This window comes from Idiotropiscis lumnitzeri, unplaced genomic scaffold (assembly GCF_059441095.1).
Source record: "Idiotropiscis lumnitzeri isolate Australia: NSW breed Sydney's pygmy pipehorse unplaced genomic scaffold, RoL_Ilum_1.0 HiC_scaffold_29, whole genome shotgun sequence".
NCBI classification, from domain to species: Eukaryota; Metazoa; Chordata; class Actinopteri; order Syngnathiformes; family Syngnathidae; genus Idiotropiscis; species Idiotropiscis lumnitzeri.
Genome location: NW_028283567.1, coordinates 691,297 through 711,380, shown reverse-complemented (window position 1 = coordinate 711,380; position 20,084 = coordinate 691,297). Strand labels below are relative to the sequence as shown.

The following is a 20,084-nucleotide window of genomic DNA, read 5'->3' as shown; positions in this document are numbered from 1 at the left end:
TAAGATTTCCTTCGCCGCAATGGACAAAATGCTTAATAACTCTCCTGCACATGCTGCTAAAAATCCAAAACTTCACATGTACATAAAGAGTCTGTACCTGAAGACATCTATATGTTTATATTCAGTTATACACCTTGCGCCAATCAATATCATTTTTTACATTTTGACGTACTGCACGGTGCCCTTTTAACGAATCTGATTGAAAATTGGCTAGAAAAGACTCAAGACATTGATCTTACTCTATCCCTATTTTTGTGACTTTCCTTCGAAGGGCGTGGCTATTACGGTGCCGCAGAGTCTGATTATTCTCCGTGGCAACAAAAGTTCCTGCAAAATGATTCAGATGATCCATCTTCTCGAAATTTTTCACATTTGAGGATATTCAGGCCCTGAAGACGGCTGCCAACTTATTTTTGATCGCAGTGGTAGCACCACCAACTGGTTAAAACAAATACAAATTATTTTCGTTGATGTTTTTCTCCGGGCATGTTAACAAAATCTACCTTATATTTGCTCGGATGAGTGTTTAGGCCTTGAGCATGTCACAATACGAAAGTCTTTCGCCTTCTTCAGAGTGTCACATGATGGTGTCTTGTGACCCGTCTTTATCAGCTGATGTTCCATGAGGGCGTGACTTACCTGTCACAAGAATGAAGGCAAGTCACGCCCCCCGCTGTCCGTTCACTCCGCCAAGATGCTGGTCCAGGTGGTAGAGAGGATGAAGGCTCCCTTGTCTCTGTTCATGGTTTTTATGCCTCGCTTGCAGATCTCAATGGCCTCTCTGATCCAGCGCTGTTGTTTGTTCTCTTCTGTGCGGATGACCCTGCCCTTCTCCCGGTCCATGATGTGGTTTTCCCTTTTGCAGTGGTCAGTGATTGCTGATTTGTAATGTTCATGTTGTGCTTGTTCTTTTACTGCTCTGATTTTTTTCATTTTTTTGACAGGTAAGTCACACCCTCATGGAACATCGGCTCAAGACACCATCATGCGACACTCTGAAGAAGGCGAAAGACTCGCCGAAACATGTCAGGTAAAAAATTAACCTAAAACATAATTGTCTGCTTTTAATGAATCAGTCAAATATCAATAATAAGAAGACAAAATGAACCTAATACAAATAAATGAATGCTTAATAACTCCCCTGCACATGCTCCTAAAAATCCAAACCTTCACCTGTAAATAAAACGTCCCGACCTGAAGACATCGTAATGTTATTATTTTGTTATACACACAGTGCCGCCAAGTGGAATCAAAAATTTGTTTTTATTTTAATTTTCACGTACTGCACGGTGCCCTTTTGACGAATCCGACTGAAAATTAGTCAGAAAAGACTCAAGACAATGATCTTACTCTCTGCCGAATTTTGTGACGTTTTGGCAAAAGGCGTGGCTATTAAGGTGCTGAAAAGTCCGATTGTACTCTGTGGCAACAAAAGCTCCGGCAACATGACTCAGATGATCCTATCTTCTCGAATTGTACACATTTGAGGATACTTCAGCCCTGAAGACATCTACCAACTTATTTTACATCGTAGTAGTAGCGCCACCAACTGGTAAAAGCTAATACAAGTTATTTTCTTGGATGTTTTTCTCCGTGCAACTCAACAAGGTCGCCCTCATATATGCTCGGATGACTGTTTCGGCCATGAGGATGTCACAATACGAAATTCGTCCTTTTTCGTGAAAAGTTGTGGGAGTGGCATTGCACTGTTCGGCAATAAAACAAAGCTGATTATTAGGTTCTAAATATGAACGACAACTCGTAAAACTTTACACACACATCAGGCCGAGCAAATTTATCAATATTTTATACGTTAGTTGTGCAGCTTTTTTGAAATGGCTCGCCATGGCCCTCGAGAAATGTTAAAAAAAAAGCAGCTCTGGTTGAGTGTTTCACCTCGCTTTTTGTAAATTTTATGGAGTACAGTGAACCCTCGGTTATCCTGGTTAATGGGGACCGAGACCACCCGCGAAAACTGAAAATCCGCGAAGTAGCGGCGCACCTTCAAAAATGCTTAAAAAAAATATACAATATATATAATAAATATATATATATATATATATATATATATACGGGGAGAGAGAGAGTGAAATTCATGTTATAACAAAAAAAACAAATTATTATTAAAACGTATTATTTTTTTATTCCCCAGCCATTCTTTTTGTATTTATTTAATTACTCCGACTTTTACCTGCTGGTACGCCGTCCGGTGTGCCCTGTGAAATGAAAGGTGGCATTCTTTATTTATTTATTCATTTATTCATTCATAACTGACAGCCTCGCGCTCCGCTCGTGCCCGGGCAGAAGAGGTGCTCCAATTTGGCTTAACTGTGACACACGCCCGCCCTCCTCCCCCGGAGCTTCCATTCGGTTAAACTTAGGGGCCGCTTGGCACCGCCCGTGCCCGGGGAAGGTGCTCCTCTTCGGCTTACTGTGACGTGAGCATGCCCTCCTCCTCCGGAGCTTCCATTCGGTTAAACTTAGGGGCCGCTTGGAACCGCCCGTGCCCGGGGAAGGTGCTCCTCTACGGCTTAACTGCCACGCACGCCGGCCGGAGCTCTGGTACGGTCCGAACCGCGCGAAACGTCGCCACCGATCGTGTCCGGGGGAACGTGCTCTTCTTCGTCCACTCTCCTCTTCGCCCACGCTCTTCTTCGGCGCACGCCGGCCGTCTAATCTCTCCAGCGACCCGTCGTGCCGATCGGCGAAACTACAATGCCCCCGAATATTTTTTAGACCCGCGAAGCACTGAACCCGCGAAAGGTGAACCGCGAAGTAGCGAGGGTTCACTGTATGTATAAGACCAAGACCTACAAAAAAGTCTCTTGGAGCAATGAGCTAGGTTTTACAGGAAGTCGGCCATTTTGAATTTACTTAAAAGGGGGCGGGTCACCACAATGGACTTTGTGTAGAAATTATTATTGGGGCCCGAGCAGCGACCGCGGCGAGGTCCCTATTGTTTTTGTAGAAAACATTATTACTTTTATTATTATTATTATTATTATTATTAGGGCCTGAGCAGCGACCGCTGCGAAGTCCCTATTGTTTTTGTAGAAATTATTATTATTATTATTTTTCCGATTGTTCGATCGCATTTTTGACCCCCGAAACATGCACAAAAACTCACCAAACTTGGCAGTCTCATCGGGCATGGCGAAAAATTTGATATTTTAACGTCTAATATGAACAGGAAGTGAGTTATGAATTTTTGAAAGTCCGACTTTTGCCCTTTTTTGCATGTTTACAGGGGTCATTCTTTTGCACCCTGATCCTAAAGGCTTCATCTGATTGCCTTAAAATTCTGTCTGTAGCATCTGAAGACCTGGGACAAACACTGGGGCTAAAATTTTTTGTTTCCGAAATACTATATGACGGGGGCGGGGCTTCAAAGTTTTCACTTAAGATTTCCTTCGCCGCAATGGACAAAATGCTTAATAACTCTCCTGCACATGCTGCTAAAAATCCAAAACTTCACATGTACATAAAGAGTCTGTACCTGAAGACATCTATATGTTTATATTCAGTTATACACCTTGCGCCAATCAATATCATTTTTTACATTTTGACGTACTGCACGGTGCCCTTTTAACGAATCCGATTGAAAATTGGCTAGAAAAGACTCAAGACATTGATCTTACTCTATTCCTATTTTTATTACTTTCCTTCAAAGGGCGTGGCTATTACGGTGCCGCAGAGTCTGATTATTCTCCGTGGCAAAAAAAGTTCCTGCAAAATGATTCAGATGATCCATCTTCTGGAAATCTTTCACATTTGAGGATATTCAGGCCCTGAAGACGGCTGCCAACTTATTTTTGATCGCAGTGGTAGCGCCACCAACTGGTTAAAACAAATACAAATTATTTTCGTTGATGTTTTTTTCCCGGCAGGTGAACAAAATCTACCTTATATTTGCTCGGATGAGTGTTTAGGCCTTGAGCATGTCACAATACGAAAGTCTTTCGCCTTCTTCAGAGTGTCACATGATGGTGTCTTGTGACCCGTCTTTATCAGCTGATGTTCCATGAGGGCGTGACTTACCTGTCACAAGAATGAAGGCAAGTCACGCCCCCCGCTGTCCGTTCACTCCGCCAAGATGCTGCTCCAGGTGGTAGAGAGGATGAAGGCTCCCTTGTCTCTGTTCTTGGTTTTTATGCCTCGCTTGCAGATCTCAATGGCCTCTCTGATCCAGCGCTGTTGTTTGTTCTCTTCGGTGCGGATGACCCTGCCCTTCTCCCGGTCCATGATGTGGTTTTCCCTTTTGCAGTGGTCAGTGATTGCTGATTTGTAATGTTCATGTTGTGCTTGTTCTTTTACTGCTCTGATTTTTCATTTTTTTTACAGGTAAGTCACACCCTCATGGAACATCAGCTGATAAAGACGGGTCTCAAGACACCATCATGCGACACTCTGAAGAAGGCGAAAGACTCGCCGAAACATGTCAGGTAAAAAATTAACCTAAAACATAATTGTCTGCTTTTAATGAATCAGTCAAATATCAATAATAAGAAGACAAAATGAACCTAATACAAATAAATGAATGCTTAATAACTCCCCTGCACATGCTCTAAAAATCCAAACCTTCACCTGTAAATAAAACGTCCCGACCTGAAGACATCTTAATGTTATTATTTTGTTATACACACAGTGCCGCCAAGTGGAATCAAAAATTTGTTTTTATTTTAATTTTCACGTACTGCACGGTGCCCTTTTGACGAATCCGACTGAAAATTAGTCAGAAAAGACTCAAGACAATGATCTTACTCTCTGCCGAATTTTGTGACGTTTTGGCAAAAGGCGTGGCTATTAAGGTGCTGAAAAGTCCGATTGTACTCTGTGGCAACATGACTCAGATGATCCTATCTTCTCGAAGTTGTACACATTTGAGGATACTTCAGCCCAGAAGACATCTACCAACTTATTTTACATCGTAGTAGTAGCGCCACCAACTGGTAAAAGCTAATACAAGTTATTTTCTTGGATGTTTTTCTCCGTGCAACTCAACAAGGTCGCCCTCATATATGCTCGGATGACTGTTTCGGCCATGAGGATGTCACAATACGAAATTCGTGATTTTTCGTGAAAAGTTGTGGGAGTGGCATTGCACTGTTCGGCAATAAAACAAAGCTGATTATGAGGTTCTAAATATGAACGACAACTCGTAAAACTTTACACACACATCAGGCCGAGCAAATTTATCAATATTTTATACGTTAGTTGTGCAGCTTTTTTGAAATGGCTCGCCATGGCCCTCGAGAAATGTTAAAAAAAAAGCAGCTCTGGTTGAGTGTTTCACCTCGCTTTTTGTAAATTTTATGGAGTACAGTGAACCCTCGGTTATCGCGGTTAATGGGGACCGAGACCACCCGCGAAAACTGAAAATCCGCGAAGTAGCGGCGCACCTTCAAAAATGCTTAAAAAAAAAATACAATATATATAATAAATATATAAATATATATATATATATATATATATATATATATATATATACGGGGGGAGAGAGAGAGAGAGAGTGAAATTCATGTTATAACAAAAAAACCAAATTATTATTAAAACGTATTATTTTTTTATTCCCCAGCCATTCTTTTTGTATTTATTTAATTACTCCGACTTTTACCTGCTGGTACGCCGTCCGGTGTGCCCTGTGAAATGAAAGGTGGCATTCTTTATTTATTTATTCATTTATTCATTCATAACTGACAGCCTCGCGCTCCGCTCGTGCCCGGGCGGAAGAGGTGCTCCAATTCGGCTTAACTGTGACACACGCCCGCCCTCCTCCCCCGGAACTTCCATTCGGTTAAACTTAGGGGCCGCTTGGCACCGCCCGTGCCCGGGGAAGGTGCTCCTCTTCGGCTTACTGTGACGCGAGCATGCCCTCCTCCTCCGGAGCTTCCATTCAGTTAAACTTAGGGGCCGCTTGAAACCGCCCGTGCCCGGGGAAGGTGCTCCTCTTCGGCTTACTGTGACGCGAGCATGCCCTCCTCCTCCGGAGCTTCCATTCGGTTAAACTTAGGGGCCGCTTGGAACCGCCCGTGCCCGGGGAAGGTGCTTCTCTTCGGCTTACTGTGACGCGAGCATGCCCTCCTCCTCCGGAGCTTCCATTCGGTTAAACTTAGGGGCCGCTTGGAACCGCCCGTGCCCGGGGAAGGTGCTCCTCTTCGGCTTACTGTGACGCGAACATGCCCTCCTCCTCCGGAGCTTCCATTCGGTTAAACTTAGGGGCCGCTTGGCACCGCCCGTGCCCGGGGAAGGTGCTCCTCTACGGCTTAACTGCCACGCACGCCGGCCGGAGCTCTGGTACGGTCCGAACCGCGCGAAACGTCGCCACCGATCGTGTCCGGGGGAACGTGCTCTTCTTCGTCCACTCTCCTCTTCGCCCACGCTCTTCTTCGGCGCACGCCGGCCGTCTAACCGCTCCAGCGCCCCGTCGTGCCGCTTGGCGAAACTACAATGCCCCCGAATATTTTTTAGACCCGCGAAGCACTGAACCCGCGAAAGGTGAACCGCGAAGTAGCGAGGGTTCACTGTATGTATAAGACCAAGACCTACAAAAAAGTCTCTTGGAGCAATGAGCTAGGTTTTACAGGAAGTCGGCCATTTTGAATTTACTTAAAAGGGGGCGGGTCACCACAATGGACTTTGTGTAGAAATTATTATTGGGGCCCGAGCAGCGACCGCGGCGAGGTCCCTATTGTTTTTGTCGAAAATATTATTACTTTTATTATTATTATTATTATTATTATTATTATTAGGGCCTGAGCAGCGACCGCTGCGAAGTCCCTATTGTTTTTGTAGAAATTAGTATTATTATTATTTTTCCGATTGTTCGATCGCATTTTTGACCCCCGAAACATGCACAAAAACTCACCAAACTTGGCAGTCTCATCGGGCATGGCGAAAAATTTTATATTTTTTAACGTCTAATATGAACAGGAAGTGAGTTATGAATTTTTGAAAGTCCGACTTTTGCCCTTTTTTGCATGTTTACAGGGGTCATTCTTTTGCACCCTGATCCTAAAGGCTTCATCTGATTGCCTTAAAGTTCTGTCTGGAGCATCTTAAGACCTGGGACAAACACTGGGGCTAAAATTTTTTGTTTCCGAAATACTATATGACGGGGGCGGGGCTTCAAAGTTTTCACTTAAGATTTCCTTCGCCGCAATGGACAAAATGCTTAATAACTCTCCTGCACATGCTGCTAAAAATCCAAAACTTCACATGTACATAAAGAGTCGGTACCTGAAGACATCTATATGTTTATATTCAATTATACACCTTGCGCCAATCAATATAATTTTTACATTTTTACGTACTGCACGGTGCCCTTTTAACGAATCCGATTGAAAATTGGCTAGAAAAGACTCAAGACATTGATCTTACTCTATCCCTATTTTTGTGACTTTCCTTCGAAGGGCGTGGCTATTACGGTGCCGCAGAGTCTGATTATTCTCCGTGGCAACAAAAGTTCCTGCAAAATGATTCAGATGATCCATCTTCTCGAAATTTTTCACATTTGAGGATATTCAGGCCCTGAAGACAGCTGCCAACTTATTTTTGATCGCAGTGGTAGCGCCACCAACTGGTTAAAACAAATACAAATTATTTTCGTTGATGTTTTTCTCCGGGCAGGTTAACAAAATCTACCTTATATTTGCTCGGATGAGTGTTTAGGCCTTGAGCATGTCACAATACAAAAGTCTTTCGCCTTCTTCAGAGTGTCACATGATGGTGTCTTGTGACCCGTCTTTATCAGCTGATGTTCCATGAGGGCGTGACTTACCTGTCACAAGAATGAAGGCAAGTCACGCCCCCCGCTGTCCGTTCACTCCGCCAAGATGCTGGTCCAGGTGGTAGAGAGGATGAAGGCTCCCTTGTCTCTGTTCATGGTTTTTATGCCTCGCTTGCAGATCTCAATGGCCTCTCTGATCCAGCGCTGTTGTTTGTTCTCTTCTGTGCGGATGACCCTGCCCTTCTCCCGGTCCATGATGTGGTTTTCCCTTTTGCAGTGGTCAGTGATTGCTGATTTGTAATGTTCATGTTGTGCTTGTTCTTTTACTGCTCTGATTTTTTTCATTTTTTTGACAGGTAAGCCACACCCTCATGGAACATCAGCTCAAGACACCATCATGCGACAGTCTGAAGAAGGCGAAAGACTCGCCGAAACATGTCAGGTAAAAAATTATCCTAAAACATAATTGTCTGCTTTTAATGAATCAGTCAAATATCAATAATAAGAAGACAAAATGAACCTAATACAAATAAATGAATGCTTAATAACTCCCCTGCACATGCTCCTAAAAATCCAAACCTTCACCTGTAAATAAAACGTCCCGACCTGAAGACATCTTAATGTTATTATTTTGTTATACACACAGTGCCGCCAAGTGGAATCAAAAATTTGTTTTTATTTTAATTTTCACGTACTGCACGGTGCCCTTTTGACGAATCCGACTGAAAATTAGTCAGAAAAGACTCTAGACAATGATCTTACTCTCTGCCGAATTTTGTGACGTTTTGGCAAAAGGCGTGGCTATTACGGTGCTGAAAAGTCCGATTGTACTCTGTGGCAACAAAAGCTCCAGCAACATGAGTCAGATGATCCTATCTTCTCGAAGTTGCACACATTTGAGGATACTTAAGCCCTGAAGACATCTACCAACTTATTTTTCATCGTAGTAGTAGCGCCACCAACTGCTAATAGCTAATACAAGTTATTTTCTTGGATGTTTTTCTCCGTGCAACTCAACAAGGTCGCCCTCATATATGCTCGGATGACTGTTTCGGGCCATGAGGATGTCATAATACGAAATGTGTCCTTTTTCATGAAAAGTTGTGGGAGTGGCATTGCACTGTTCGGCAATAAAACAACGCTGATTATGAGGTTCTAAATATGAACAACAACTCGTGAAACTTTACACACACATCAGGCCGAGCAAATTTATCAATATTTTATACGTTAGTTGTGCAGCTTTTTTGAAATGGCTCACCATGGCCCTCGAGAAATGTTCAAAAAAGCAGCCCTGGTTGAGTGTTTCACCTCGCTTTTTGTAAATTTTATGGAGTACAGTGAACCCTCGGTTATCGCGGTTAATGGGGACAGAGACCATCCGCGAAAACTGAAAATCCGCGAAGTAGCGGCGCACCTTCAAAAATGCTTTAAAAAAATATACAATATATATAATAAATATATAAATATATATATATATATATATATATATATATATATATATATACGGGGGGAGAGAGAGAGAGAGAGAGTGAAATTCATGTTATAACAAAAAAACCAAATTATTATTAAAACGTATTATTTTTTTATTCCCCAGCCATTCTTTTTGTATTTATTTAATTACTCCGACTTTTACCTGCTGGTACGCCGTCCGGTGTGCCCTGTGAAATGAAAGGTGGCATTCTTTATTTATTTATTCATTTATTCATTCATAACTGACAGCCTCGCGCTCCGCTCGTGCCCGGGCAGAAGAGGTGCTCCAATTTGGCTTAACTGTGACACACGCCCGTCCTCCTCCCCCGGAGCTTCCATTCTGTTAAACTTAGGGGCCGCTTGGCACCGCCCGTGCCCGGGGAAGGTGCTCCTCTTCGGCTTACTGTGACGCGAGCATGCCCTCCTCCTCCGGAGCTTCCATTCGGTTAAACTTAGGGGCCGCTTGGAACCGCCCGTGCCCGGGGAAGGTGCTCCTCTTCGGCTTACTGTGACGCGAGCATGCCCTCCTCCTCCGGAGCTTCCATTCGGTTAAACTTAGGGGCCGCTTGGAACCGCCCGTGCCCGGGGAAGGTGCTCCTCTTCGGCTTACTGTGACGCGAGCATGCCCTCCTCCTCCGGAGCTTCCATTCGGTTAAACTCAGGGGCCGCTTGGAACCGCCCGTGCCCGGGGAAGGTGCTCCTCTACGGCTTAACTGCCACGCACGCCGGCCGGAGCTCTGGTACGGTCCGAACCGCGCGAAACGTCGCCACCGATCGTGTCCGGGGGAACGTGCTCTTCTTCGTCCACTCTCCTCTTCGCCCACGCTCTTCTTCAGCGCCCGCCGGCCGTCTAACCGCTCCAGCGCCCCGTCGTGCCGCTCGGCGAAACTACAATGCCCCCGAATATTTTTTAGACCCGCGAAGCACTGAACCCGCGAAAGGTGAACCTCGAAGTAGCGAGGGTTCACTGTATGTATAAGACCAAGACCTACAAAAAAGTCTCTTGGAGCAATGAGCTAGGTTTTACAGGAAGTCGGCCATTTTGAATTTACTTAAAAGGGGGCGGGTCTCCACAATGGACTTTGTGTAGAAATTATTATTGGGGCCCGAGCAGCGACCGCGGCGAGGTCCCTATTGTTTTTGTAGAAAATATTATTATTTTTATTATTATTATTATTATTATTATTATTAGGGCCTGAGCAGCGACCGCTGCGAAGTCCCTATTGTTTTTGTAGAAATTATTATTATTATTATTTTTCCGATTGTTCGATCGCATTTTTGACCCCCGAAACATGCACAAAAACTCACCAAACTTGGCAGTCTCATCGGGCATGGCGAAAAATTTGATATTTTAACGTCTAATATGAACAGGAAGTGAGTTATGAATTTTTGAAAGTCCGACTTTTGCCCTTTTTTGCATGTTTACAGGGGTCATTCTTTTGCACCTTGATCCTAAAGGCTTCATCTGATTGCCTTAAAATTCTGTCTGTAGCATCTGAAGACCTGGCACAAACACTGGGGCTAAAATTTTTTGTTTCCGAAATACTATATGACGGGGGCGGGGCATCAAAGTTTTCACTTAAGATTTCCTTCGCCGCAATGGACAAAATGCTTAATAACTCTCCTGCACATGCTGCTAAAAATCCAAAACTTCTTATTCCATTCTTATTTATTCATCTAATTTATATATTTGTCTGTATTATTGTTGTATTGCACTGGAGTGGGGAGCCCTCTAATCTCGTTGCACACTTGTGTACAATGACAATAAAGGGATTTCTATTTCTATTCTATTCATGTACATAAAGAGTCTGTACCTGAAGACATCTATATGTTTATATTCAGTTATACACCTTGCGCCAATCAATATCATTTATTACATTTTGACGTACTGCACGGTGCCCTTTTAACGAATCTGATTGAAAATTGGCTAGAAAAGACTCAAGACATTGATCTTACTCTATCCCTATTTTTGTGACTTTCCTTCGAAGGGCGTGGCTATTACGGTGCCGCAGAGTCTGATTATTCTCCGTGGCAACAAAAGTTCCTGCAAAATGATTCAGATGATCCATCTTCTCGAAATTTTTCACATTTGAGGATATTCAGGCCCTGAAGACGGCTGCCAACTTATTTTTGATCGCAGTGGTAGCGCCACCAACTGGTTAAAACAAATACAAATTATTTTCGTTGATTTTTTTCTCCGGGCAGGTTAACAAAATCTACCTTACATTTGCTCGGATGAGTGTTTAGGCCTTGAGGATGTCACAATACGAAAGTCTTTCGCCTTCTTCAGAGTGTCACATGATGGTGTCTTGTGGCCCGTCTTTATCAGCTGATGTTCCATGAGGGCGTGACTTACCTGTCACAAGAACGAAGGCAAGTCACGCCCCCCGCTGTCCGTTCACTCCGCCAAAATGCTGCTCCAGGTGGTAGAGAGTATGAAGGCTCCCTTGTCTCTGTTCATGGTTTTTATGCCTCGCTTGCAGATCTCAATGGCCTCTCTGATCCAGCGCTGTTGTTTGTTCTCTTCGGTGCGGATGACCCTGCCCTTCTCCCGGTCCATGATGTGGTTTTCCCTTTTGCAGTGGTCAGTGATTGCTGATTTGTAATGTTCATGTTGTGCTTGTTCTTTTACTGCTCTGATTTTTCATTTTTTTGACAGGTAAGTCACACCCTCATGGAACATCAGCTGATAAAGACGGGTCTCAAGACACCATCATGCGACACTCTGAAGAAGGCGAAAGACTCGCCGAAACATGTCAGGTAAAAAATTAACCTAAAACATAATTGTCTGCTTTTAATGAATCAGTCAAATATCAATAATAAGAAGACAAAATGAACCTAATACAAATAAATGAATGCTTAATAACTCCCCTGCACATGCTCCTAAAAATCCAAACCTTCACCTGTAAATAAAACGTCCCGACCTGAAGACATCTTAATGCTATTATTTTGTTATACACACAGTGCCGCCAAGTGGAATCAAAAATTTGTTTTTATTTTAATTTTCACGTACTGCACGGTGCCCTTTTGAGGAATCCGACTGAAAATTAGTCAGAAAAGACTCAAGACAATGATCTTACTCTCTGCCGAATTTTGTGACGTTTTGGCAAAAGGCGTGGCTATTAAGGTGCTGAAAAGTCCGATTGTACTTTGTGGCAACAAAAGCTCCGGCAACATGACTCAGATGATCCTATCTTCTCGAAGTTGTACACATTTGAGGATACTTCAGCCCTGAAGACATCTACCAACTTATTTTACATCGTAGTAGTAGCGCCACCAACTGGTAAAAGCTAATACAAGTTATTTTCTTGGATGTTTTTCTCCGTGCAACTCAATAAGGTCGCCCTCATATATGCTCGGATGACTGTTTCGGCCATGAGGATGTCACAATACGAAATTCGTGATTTTTCGTGAAAAGTTGTGGGAGTGGCATTGCACTGTTCGGCAATAAAACAAAGCTGATTATGAGGTTCTAAATATGAACGACAACTCGTAAAACTTTACACACACATCAGGCCGAGCAAATTTATCAATATTTTATAAGTTAGTTGTGCCGCTTTTTTGAAATGGCTCGCCATGGCCCTCGAGAAATGTTAAAAAAAAGCAGCTCTGGTTGAGTGTTTCACCTCGCTTTTTGTAAATTTTATGGAGTACAGTGAACCCTCGGTTATCGCGGTTAATGGGGACCGAGACCACCCGCGAAAACTGAAAATCCGCGAAGTAGCGGCGCACCTTCAAAAATGCTTAAGAAAAATATACAATATATATAATAAATATATAAATATATATATATATATATATATATATATATATATATATATATATATATATATATATATATATATATATATATATATATATATATATATATACGGGGAGAGAGAGAGTGAAATTCATGTTATAACAAAAAAACCAAATTATTATTAAAACGTATTATTTTTTTATTCCCCAGCCATTCTTTTTGTATTTATTTAATTACTCCGACTTTTACCTGCTGGTACGCCGTCCGGTGTGCCCTGTGAAATGAAAGGTGGCATTCTTTATTTATTTATTCATTTATTCATTCATAACTGACAGCCTCGCGCTCCGCTCGTGCCCGGGCAGAAGAGGTGCTCCAATTTGGCTTAACTGTGACACACGCCCGTCCTCCTCCCCCGGAGCTTCCATTCGGTTAAACTTAGGGGCCGCTTGGCACCGCCCGTGCCCGGGGAAGGTGCTCCTCTTCGGCTTACTGTGACGCGAGCATGCCCTCCTCCTCCGGAGCTTCCATTCGGTTAAACTTAGGGGCCGCTTGGAACCGCCCGTGCCCGGGGAAGGTGCTCCTCTTCGGCTTACTGTGACGCGAGCATGCCCTCCTCCTCCGGAGCTTCCATTCGGTTAAACTTAGGGGCCGCTTGGAACCGCCCGTGCCCGGGGAAGGTGCTCCTCTTCGGCTTACTGTGACGCGAGCATGCCCTCCTCCTCCGGAGCTTCCATTCGGTTAAACTTAGGGGCCGCTTGGCACCGCCCGTGCCCGGGGAAGGTGCTCCTCTACGGCTTAACTGCCACGCACGCTGGCCGGAGCGCTGGTACGGTCCGAACCGCGCGAAACGTCGCCACCGATCGTGTCCGGGGGAACGTGCTCTTCTTCGTCCACTCTCCTCTTCGCCCACGCTCTTCTTCGGCGCACGCCGGCCGTCTAACCGCTCCAGCGCCCCGTCGTGCCGCTCGGCGAAACTACAATGCCCCCGAATATTTTTTAGACCCGCGAAGCACTGAACCCGCGAAAGGTGAACCGCGAAGTAGCGAGGGTTCACTGTATGTATAAGACCAAGACCTACAAAAAAGTCTCTTGGAGCAATGAGCTAGGTTTTACAGGAAGTCGGCCATTTTGAATTTACTTAAAAGGGGGCGGGTCACCACAATGGACTTTGTGTAGAAATTATTATTGGGGCCCGAGCAGCGACCGCGGCGAGGTCCCTATTGTTTTTGTAGAAAATATTATTACTTTTATTATTATTATTATTATTATTATTAGGGCCTGAGCAGCGACCGCTGCGAAGTCCCTATTGTTTTTGTAGAAATTATTATTATTATTATTTTTCCGATTGTTCGATCGCATTTTTGACCCCCGAAACATGCACAAAAACTCACCAAACTTGGCAGTCTCATCGGGCATGGCGAAAAATTTGATATTTTAACGTCTAATATGAACAAGAAGTGAGTTATGAATTTTTGAAAGTCCGACTTTTGCCCTTTTTTGCATGTTTACAGGGGTCATTCTTTTGCACCCTGATCCTAAAGGCTTCATCTGATTGCCTTAAAATTCTGTCTGTAGCATCTGAAGACCTGGGACAAACACTGGGGCTAAAATTTTTTGTTTCCGAAATACTATATGACGGGGGCGGGGCATCAAAGTTTTCACTTAAGATTTCCTTCGCCGCAATGGACAAAATGCTTAATAACTCTCCTGCACATGCTGCTAAAAATCCAAAACTTCACATGTACATAAAGAGTCTGTACCTGAAGACATCTATATGTTTATATTCAGTTATACACCTTGCGCCAATCAATATCATTTTTTACATTTTGACGTACTGCACGGTGCCCTTTTAACGAATCTGATTGAAAATTGGCTAGAAAAGACTCAAGACATTGATCTTACTCTATCCCTATTTTTGTGACTTTCCTTCGAAGGGCGTGGCTATTACGGTGCCGCAGAGTCTGATTATTCTCCGTGGCAACAAAAGTTCCTGCAAAATGATTCAGATGATCCATCTTCTCGAAATTTTTCACATTTGAGGATATTCAGGCCCTGAAGACGGCTGCCAACTTATTTTTGATCGCAGTGGTAGCGCCACCAACTGGTTAAAACAAATACAAATTATTTTCGTTGATTTTTTTCTCCGGGCAGGTTAACAAAATCTACCTTACATTTGCTCGGATGAGTGTTTAGGCCTTGAGGATGTCACAATACGAAAGTCTTTCGCCTTCTTCAGAGTGTCACATGATGGTGTCTTGTGGCCCGTCTTTATCAGCTGATGTTCCATGAGGGCGTGACTTACCTGTCACAAGAATGAAGGCAAGTCACGCCCCCCGCTGTCCGTTCACTCCGCCAAAATGCTGCTCCAGGTGGTAGAGAGGATGAAGGCTCCCTTGTCTCTGTTCATGGTTTTTATGCCTCGCTTGCAGATCTCAATGGCCTCTCTGATCCAGCGCTGTTGTTTGTTCTCTTCGGTGCGGATGACCCTGCCCTTCTCCCGGTCCATGATGTGGTTTTCCCTTTTGCAGTGGTCAGTGATTGCTGATTTGTAATGTTCATGTTGTGCTTGTTCTTTTACTGCTCTGATTTTTTCATTTTTTTGACAGGTAAGTCACACCCTCATGGAACATCAGCTGATAAAGACGGGTCTCAAGACACCATCATGCGACACTCTGAAGAAGGCAAAAGACTCGCCGAAACATGTCAGGTAAAAAATTAACCTAAAACATAATTGTCTGCTTTTAATGAATCAGTCAAATATCAATAATAAGAAGACAAAATGAACCTAATACAAATAAATGAATGCTTAATAACTCCCCTGCACATGCTCCTAAAAATCCAAACCTTCACCTGTAAATAAAACGTCCCGACCTGAAGACATCTTAATGTTATTATTTTGTTATACACACAGCGCCGCCAAGTGGAATCAAAAATTTGTTTTTATTTTAATTTTCACGTACTGCACGGTGCCCTTTTGACGAATCCGACTGAAAATTAGTCAGAAAAGACTCAAGACAATGATCTTACTCTCTGCCGAATTTTGTGACGTTTTGGCAAAAGGCGTGGCTATTACGGTGCTGAAAAGTCCGATTGTACTCTGTGGCAACAAAAGCTCCGGCAACATGACTCAGATGATCCTATCTTCTCGAAGTTGTACACATTTGAGGATACTTCAGCCCTGAAGACATCTACCGACTTATTTTTCATCGTAGTAGTAGCGCCACCAACTGGTAAAAGCTAATACAAGTTATTTTCTTGGATGTTTTTCTCCGTGCAACTCAACAAGGTCGCCCTCATATATGCTCGGATGACTGTTTCGGCCATGAGGATGTCACAATACGAAATTAGTCCTTTTTCGTGAAAAGTTGTGGGAGTGGCATTGCACTGTTCGGCAATAAAACAACGCTGATTATGAGGTTCTAAATATGAACGACAACTCGTGAAACTTTACACACACATCAGGCCGAGCAAATTTATCAATATTTTATACGTTAGTTGTGCAGCTTTTTTGAAATGGCTCGCCATGGCCCTCGAGAAATGTTCAAAAAAGCAGCCCTGATTGAGTGTTTCACCTCGCTTTTTGTAAATTTTATGGAGTACAGTGAACCCTCGGTTATCGCGGTTAATGGGGACCGAGACCACCCGCGAAAACTGAAAATCCGCGAAGTAGCGGCGCACCTTCAAAAATGCTTAAAAAAAATATACAATATATATAATAAATATATATATATATATATATATATATATATATATATACTGGGAGAGAGAGAGTGAAATTCATGTTATAACAAAAAAAACAAATTATTATTAAAACGTATTATTTTTTTATTCCCCAGCCATTCTTTTAGTATTTATTTAATTACTCCGACTTTTACCTGCTGGTACGCCGTCCGGTGTGCCCTGTGAAATGAAAGGTGGCATTCTTTATTTATTTATTCATTTATTCATTCATAACTGACAGCCTCGCGCTCCGCTCGTGCCCGGGCAGAAGAGGTGCTCCAATTTGGCTTAACTGTGACACACGCCCGCCCTCCTCCCCCGGAGCTTCCATTCGGTTAAACTTAGGGGCCGCTTGGCACCGCCCGTGCCCGGGGAAGGTGCTCCTCTTCGGCTTACTGTGACGCGAGCATGCCCTCCTCCTCCGGAGCTTCCATTCGGTTAAACTTAGGGGCCGCTTGGAACCGCCCGTGCCCGGGGAAGGTGCTCCTCTACGGCTTAACTGCCACGCACGCCGGCCGGAGCTCTGGTACGGTCCGAACCGCGCGAAACGTCGCCACCGATCGTGTCCGGGGGAACGTGCTCTTCTTCGTCCACTCTCCTCTTCGCCCACGCTCTTCTTCGGCGCACGCCGGCCGTCTAACCGCTCCAGCGCCCCGTCGTGCCGCTCGGCGAAACTACAATGCCCCCGAATATTTTTTAGACCCGCGAAGCACTGAACCCGCGAAAGGTGAACCGCGAAGTAGCGAGGGTTCACTGTATGTATAAGACCAAGACCTACAAAAAAGTCTCTTGGAGCAATGAGCTAGGTTTTACAGGAAGTCGGCCATTTTGAATTTACTTAAAAGGGGGCGGGTCACCACAATGGACTTTGTGTAGAAATTATTATTGGGGCCCGAGCAGCGACCGCGGCGAGGTCCCTATTGTTTTTGTAGAAAACATTATTACTTTTATTATTATTATTATTATTATTATTAGGGCCTGAGCAGCGACCGCTGCGAAGTCCCTATTGTTTTTGTAGAAATTATTATTATTATTATTTTTCCGATTGTTCGATCGCATTTTTGACCCCCGAAACATGCACAAAAACTCACCAAACTTGGCAGTCTCATCGGGCATGGCGAAAAATTTGATATTTTAACGTCTAATATGAACAGGAAGTGAGTTATGAATTTTTGAAAGTCCGACTTTTGCCCTTTTTTGCATGTTTACAGGGGTCATTCTTTTGCACCCTGATCCTAAAGGCTTCATCTGATTGCCTTAAAATTCTGTCTGTAGCATCTGAAGACCTGGCACAAACACTGGGGCTAAAAATTTTTGTTTCCGAAATACTATATGACGGGGGCGGGGCATCAAAGTTTTCACTTAAGATTTCCTTCGCCGCAATGGACAAAATGCTTAATAACTCTCCTGCACATGCTGCTAAAAATCCAAAACTTCACATGTACATAAAGAGTCTGTACCTGAAGACATCTATATGTTTATATTCAGTTATACACCTTGCGCCAATCAATATAATTTTTTACATTTTGACGTACTGCACGGTGCCCTTTTAACGAATCTGATTGAAAATTGGCTAGAAAAGACTCAAGACATTGATCTTACTCTATCCCTATTTTTGTGACTTTCCTTCGAAGGGCGTGGCTATTACGGTGCCGCAGAGTCTGATTATTCTCCGTGGCAACAAAAGTTCCTGCAAAATGATTCAGATGATCCATCTTCTCGAAATTTTTCACATTTGAGGATATTCAGGCCCTGAAGACGGCTGCCAACTTATTTTTGATCGCAGTGGTAGCGCCACCAACTGGTTAAAACAAATACAAATTATTTTCGTTGATTTTTTTCTCCGGGCAGGTTAACAAAATCTACCTTACATTTGCTCGGATGAGTGTTTAGGCCTTGAGGATGTCACAATACGAAAGTCTTTCGCCTTCTTCAGAGTGTCACATGATGGTGTCTTGTGGCCCGTCTTTATCAGCTGATGTTCCATGAGGGCGTGACTTACCTGTCACAAGAATGAAGGCAAGTCACGCCCCCCGCTGTCCGTTCACTCCGCCAAAATGCTGCTCCAGGTGGTAGAGAGGATGAAGGCTCCCTTGTCTCTGTTCATGGTTTTTATGCCTCGCTTGCAGATCTCAATGGCCTCTCTGATCCAGCGCTGTTGTTTGTTCTCTTCGGTGCGGATGACCCTGCCCTTCTCCCGGTCCATGATGTGGTTTTCCCTTTTGCAGTGGTCAGTGATTGCTGATTTGTAATGTTCATGTTGTGCTTGTTCTTTTACTGCTCTGATTTTTTCATTTTTTTGACAGGTAAGTCACACCCTCATGGAACATCAGCTGATAAAGACGGGTCTCAAGACACCATCATGCGACACTCTGAAGAAGGCAAAAGACTCGCCGAAACATGTCAGGTAAAAAATTAACCTAAAACATAATTGTCTGCTTTTAATGAATCAGTCAAATATCAATAATAAGAAGACAAAATGAACCTAATACAAATAAATGAATGCTTAATAACTCCCCTGCACATGCTCCTAAAAATCCAAACCTTCACCTGTAAATAAAACGTCCCGACCTGAAGACATCTTAATGTTATTATTTTGTTATACACACAGCGCCGCCAAGTGGAATCAAAAATTTGTTTTTATTTTAATTTTCACGTACTGCACGGTGCCCTTTTGACGAATCCGACTGAAAATTAGTCAGAAAAGACTCAAGACAATGATCTTACTCTCTGCCGAATTTTGTGACGTTTTGGCAAAAGGCGTGGCTATTACGGTGCTGAAAAGTCCGATTGTACTCTGTGGCAACAAAAGCTCCGGCAACATGACTCAGATGATCCTATCTTCTCGAAGTTGTACACATTTGAGGATACTTCAGCCCTGAAGACATCTACCGACTTATTTTTCATCGTAGTAGTAGCGCCACCAACTGGTAAAAGCTAATACAAGTTATTTTCTTGGATGTTTTTCTCTGTGCAACTCAACAAGGTCGCCCTCATATATGCTCGGATGACTGTTTCGGCCATGAGGATGTCACAATACGAAATTAGTCCTTTTTCGTGAAAAGTTGTGGGAGTGGCATTGCACTGTTCGGCAATAAAACAACGCTGATTATGAGGTTCTAAATATGAACGACAACTCGTGAAACTTTACACACACATCAGGCCGAGCAAATTTATCAATATTTTATACGTTAGTTGTGCAGCTTTTTTGAAATGGCTCGCCATGGCCCTCGAGAAATGTTCAAAAAAGCAGCCCTGATTGAGTGTTTCACCTCGCTTTTTGTAAATTTTATGGAGTACAGTGAACCCTCGGTTATCGCGGTTAATGGGGACCGAGACCACCCGCGAAAACTGAAAATCCGCGAAGTAGCGGCGCACCTTCAAAAATGCTTAAAAAAAATATACAATATATATAATAAATATATA

The 20,084-nt window shown here is 43.5% G+C and overlaps 1 long non-coding RNA gene across 1 annotated transcript; it reads left to right on the top strand.

Moving 5' to 3' along the window:
* The first annotated feature begins 763 nt into the window (after positions 1–763).
* On the top strand, positions 764–8,001 carry LOC148315961 (uncharacterized). The gene is made up of 3 exons (XR_015840484.1): positions 764–867; positions 945–1,030; positions 7,905–8,001. It is a non-coding gene; the product is annotated as an uncharacterized LOC148315961 (long non-coding RNA).
* Positions 8,002–20,084: the final 12,083 nt, after the last annotated feature.